The following is a 4,741-nucleotide window of genomic DNA, read 5'->3' as shown; positions in this document are numbered from 1 at the left end:
GATTTTCCCACCCAAAGTTAGGGTGGTTTCTCCAACCAGAATTATAAGTTTTGGAGTATGGATCATGGGTCTGTCTGGGTGAGTTTCCAACATAGTTGGCTTGTTCCCAGTCACCTTCTTCTCCTACATTCACTCCTTCTTGAGCTGGTGATGAGGTGATGACTGCTGTAACTTGGTTTTCTTCCACCTTCTTGGTAAGATCTGCAAGCTACTTGGTGATCATCTTGTTTTGAGCCAACAGTGCATCCATGTGGTTTAGCTCCATTACTCCTCGAGTGTTGCTTCTTTCAAAAGCATAGAAGTAGTCATTCTCAGCGACAGTCTTAATGACAGCTATGGCTTCTTCAATGGTTTTTTTCTTATTTAGAGAGCCCCTTGATGAATGGTCTACGACCTTCTTTGACTCGTAAGAAAGACCTTCATAGAAGATGTGTAGTTGAACCTATTTATTGAACATGTTCGGTGGGCATCTTCTTGTTAAATCCTTGAACCTCTTCCATGCTTCATAGAGAGTCTCACCATCTTGTTGCCTGAAAGTTTACACCTCAGCTCTCAGCCTATTAATTCTTTGAGGGGGTAGAATCTTGCCAAAAACTTGTTTACCACGTTCTCCCAATTTGTTAAGCTATTCTTCGGGAAGGACTCCAACCACTTAGATGCTTTGTCCCTGAGTGAGAAAGGGAACAATAACAATCTATAGACATCCAGATGAATGCCATTAGACTTCACGGTGTAATATATTCTCAGGAAAGTGGTTAGATGTTGATTGGGGTCTTCTTGGGCGCTTTCTCCAAATGAGCAATTGTTCTGAACAATGGTGATGAGCTGGGATTTCAATTCAAAGTTATTGGCATGTATGGTTGGCTTTTGGATGCTACTTCCACAATTTCCTGCCCAGCATGATTCACATGGCCTTCTCTGGCATGGTTGTGAGCTTCTTCTTCATGGTTGTTTTCTATGTTCTCCTCCATGTTTATTTCAAAGTACTCTTCCTCTTCCTCAGCACCAACAACTCTTTTCCTTCTTGCTTCCCTCCTCAATCTACGGAGGGTCCTCTCAGGTTCGGAATCAAAGAAAGTTGAAGCTCCACTTTTCCTCCCTGTCATACAACTAACAGAGCACACAGCAAGAAAATAAACGAAGTGATTATTCTTGTTAGAGTGATTGTTAGTGTGAGTGGTGCAATTTATCAAATAGTTAGTGGGTTAGTGAGCAAAATTGTAAGTAAATTCAAAGAAAAAGAAAACAACGAGGGGATAAGGGATGAGGAAGAAAGCTAATTGAAACAAAGAGTAAATGACTACGCAAATTAAACAATAAAAAGAAAATGCTCAATCTAGTGAACTTCCAACTTAATAATTGTCGATACAAAATCAATCTCCGCCAACGGCGCCATAAACTAGATGCACGAAAACTTGTCTCTCAACAAATTTCCCTTCGGCAAGTATACCCAATTGTCGTCAAGTAAAAACTCACAATAGTGTGAGGTCGAATCCTACAGGGATTGATTGGTCAAGCAACTTTATTTGGAAGAGTGTGCTAGTTGAGCTAAACAGAATGTAGTTGAGATTTGCTGCAAATTAAATGGCGGGAAAGTAAATTGTAGAAAATAAAGTGCAGAATCTTAAATGGGGGTTTGGGAAGATGAACATGGAAATAAATGGAAGAAAGTAAAGAAAATGGGTAAGATCAGAGATGGGGATTCATTGGGCTTAGGAGATGTTGCATTCTCTGGATCAAGTTCATTTTCATCTCTTCTTCAATCAATGCATTCATTGATCTCCTTGGCAATCTTAAGTGATTGGATCCCAATTCCTTGGAAATCCAATCTCTCTAAGCTTGAACAATTGCCCAATTCCTTGATTTAGTTGCTCATGGGAAGAGATGAAGTGTGGTCACTGATTATACCACATGTATTTCCAAATCAAAGTGTTGGGAGGATTACATGTCACTATATCCGCCCAAACCCCAATTTGGTCCAACATGAGAAAGCATTTCTAGCATGATCTCCTTATCCATTTTCCAAGGCTCAGAGGAGATCCAATTATGGAGAGTTTCTTTTTCAAGACAACTAACCAATTAGATTAAGATTGAAAGCTTTCTAGTAAATCAAGAGAAAAGAAAGAGGAAGGAGAATGAAAACTATAATTAATCCATCAAATTACGATGGAGCTCTCTAACCCAATGAAAGGGGATTAGTTGTTCATAGCACTGGAAATGGAAATGAAAAAGGGTAGAACATAATACATGCAGAAAGTAAATATACAGAGTGTAGTTCCTAAATGTGTAAAAAGCTTTCTAATAGTTCAAAACTACTCCTATATATACTACTCTTCTTGATCTTCTAGTGAGTTCTTCAAGTCTTGGATATGGGCCTTTGATCTTGTGTTGAAGCAGTTACAATCTTCAGTGGGCTCAGCTTTGTTTGCAGAAAAAGTGTGAGTTAGGCATGGGCGTTAGTTAGGACGTTAGTGGCGTTAACGTTCAGTGAGGATGTGAGTTCGAGAACGTTAGTGACAATCACCTTTTCCACTAACCTTCCAAACCAAAATGATTAACGTTAACTTCAACGTTAATGGAACTAACATGACCACTAACATCGCCTATTGGTCCTTCGCAAACGTTATTGGGAATCACCTTTTCCAATAACGTTGCCTTGTGCCCCCTTTCCCTACCAGTTACCTTTATCACTAACGCTCCAAACGCCCCTACCTCCCATGTTAGAGTTCACGTTAATTAGATTAACATGGCCACTAACGTGGTAGTGATTGCCATCTCCAACGTTAGTGACAAAGGTGAGTGTCACTAATATTGGCTTATCATGCTTAGCTCCACGATATCTCTCACATTAGTAGTCTTAACGTGACCACTAACGTGGGCACTCTTGGGTTGGTCCAACGTTATGACAAAGGTTAATGTCACTAACATTGGTGATTGGTTCTTCATTCCGTGTTAGAGTTTACGTTAATTGGATTAGCGTGACTCTTAACGTGGCTTGATTGTGCCTTTGTGGAACGTTAGTGGTAACCACTTTTACCACTAACGTTGGAGCTCCTCTTCCTCCTCTACGTTAGCTACCGCATTAATGTAGTTAACGTGGCAACTAACATGGGCTATGATGGCTTCGAAGGCGTTATTGGCGATCACCTTTTCCATTAACTCTACAGGCTCATCCCATTTCACGTTAGTGGTCACGTTAATTAGATTAACGTGGCTGCTAACGTGGTTCTTTCTTGCTTTCTTTGTCCTGAAATCAAGCAATTAAGGTGCATCAAAGCTCTGTTCCAAATCATGAGATTATGCATCATCAATTTTATCATACAATTCCTGCCTAATCCTCATGAAATCATGTAAAGTTCACAATAATTTCTTGAATCAAGGTATAAGTGTATTTTCATCCAAAACTTTCCTTATTTACTAAGAAAATGCAAACTACCCTAAATAAGTAAAGAAAAGGTCAGTGAAACAGGCCAAGATGCCTTGGCATCAACTACACCGACCTCAATAAGGCTTGTCCAAAAGATCCCTACCCACTCCCAAATATTCACACTCTAGTGGACGCCTCTTCCAGATACAAGTACCTCTCCTTCATGGATGGCTATTGATGAGCGGATAATTTGTACGCTTTTTGGCATTGTTTTTAGTATGTTTTTAGTATGTTTTAGTTAGTTTTTAGTATATTTTTATTAATTTTTAGTTAAAATTCACTTTTCTGGACTTTACTATGAGTTTGTGTGTTTTTCTGTGATTTTAGGTATTTTCTGGCTGAAATTGAGGGACCTGAGCAAAAATCTGATTCAGAGACTGAAAAGGACAGCAGATGCTGTTGGATTCTGACCTCCCTGCACTCGAAGTGGATTTTCTGGAGCTACAGAAGCCCAATTGGCGCGCTCTTAATGGCGTTGGAAAGTAGACATCCTGGGCTTTCCAGCAGTATATAATAGTTCATACTTTGCTCGAGATTTGATGGCCCAAACTGGTGTTCCAAATCAGCTCAAAACTGCCCGGCGTTAAACGACGGAACTGGCACAAGAATGGGAGTTAAACGCCCAAACTGGCATAAAAGTTGGCGTTTAACTCCAAGAGAAGTCTCTACACGAAAATGCTTCAATGCTCAGCCCAAGAACACACCAAGTGGGCCCGGAAGTAGATTTTTATGTCATTTACTCATCATTTGTAAACCCTAGGCTACTAGTTCTCTACAAATAGGACCTTTTTATGTCATCTTTAGATCCTTTGATCATCCTTAGATCTTTGAATCTTTTGATCATGTTTTGGGGGCTGGCCTCTCGGCCATGCCTAGACCTTGTTCTTATGTATTTTCAACGGTGGAGTTTCTACACACCATAGATTAAGGTGTGGAGCTCTGCTGTACCTCGAGTATTAATGCAATTACTATTGTTCTTCTATTTAATTCATCTTATTCTTGTTCTAAGATATTCATTTGCACCCAAGAACATGATGAATGTGATGATTATATGACACTCATCATCATTCTCACTTATGAACGCGTGCCTGACAACCACTCCCGTTCTACAAGCAAACAATGCTTGAATGTTTATCTCTTGGATCCCATAATCGGAATCTTCGTGGTATAAGCTAGAATTGATGGCGGCATTCAAGAGAATCCGGAAGGTCTAAACCTTGTCTGTGGTTTCTGAGTAAGATTCAATGATTGAATGACTGTGACGAGCTTCAAACTCACGATTGTGGGGCGTTAGTGACAGACGCAAAAGAATCA

The 4,741-nt window shown here is 39.9% G+C and overlaps 1 non-coding gene across 1 annotated transcript; it reads left to right on the top strand.

Annotated features, from left to right (window-relative positions):
* The first annotated feature begins 457 nt into the window (after positions 1–457).
* Positions 458–559, top strand: LOC127746840 (small nucleolar RNA R71). The gene has a single exon (XR_008008652.1). It is a non-coding gene; the product is annotated as a small nucleolar RNA R71 (small nucleolar RNA).
* Positions 560–4,741: the final 4,182 nt, after the last annotated feature.

This window comes from Arachis duranensis, chromosome 4, assembly GCF_000817695.3.
Source record: "Arachis duranensis cultivar V14167 chromosome 4, aradu.V14167.gnm2.J7QH, whole genome shotgun sequence".
NCBI classification, from domain to species: domain Eukaryota; kingdom Viridiplantae; phylum Streptophyta; class Magnoliopsida; order Fabales; family Fabaceae; genus Arachis; species Arachis duranensis.
The sequence above is the reverse complement of the archived record's forward strand: the minus strand, read 5'-3'. Positions and strand labels throughout refer to the sequence as shown.